At 51.9% G+C, this 214-nt stretch overlaps 1 protein-coding gene across 1 annotated transcript in view; it reads right to left on the bottom strand.

The window, feature by feature from the left end:
• The window catches only part of LOC107663592 (AP-3 complex subunit sigma-1-like), a 5958-nt gene that overhangs the window by 3765 nt on the left and 1979 nt on the right, over positions 1-214 (bottom strand). The window lies entirely within an intron of this gene.

Consider the following 214-nt stretch of genomic DNA (forward strand, 5'->3'; position numbering starts at 1 on the left):
CACACACACACACACACACACAGACACAGACACAGACAGACAGACACACACAGTGAGCAGTGACGTCAATCACGTGACAGTGGCAGAGAAACACGTGTGTGTGCGTGAGTGTGTGTGTGAGTGTGAGTGTGAGTGTGAGTGAGTCTGTGTGTGTGTGTGTGTGCGCGCATGTGTCTGTGAGTGTGTCTGTGAGTGTGTGTGTGTGTGTGTGTGT

Source organism: Sinocyclocheilus anshuiensis, unplaced genomic scaffold, assembly GCF_001515605.1.
Source record: "Sinocyclocheilus anshuiensis isolate Anshui unplaced genomic scaffold, SAMN03320099.WGS_v1.1 scaffold2586, whole genome shotgun sequence".
Lineage (NCBI taxonomy): Eukaryota > Metazoa > Chordata > Actinopteri > Cypriniformes > Cyprinidae > Sinocyclocheilus > Sinocyclocheilus anshuiensis.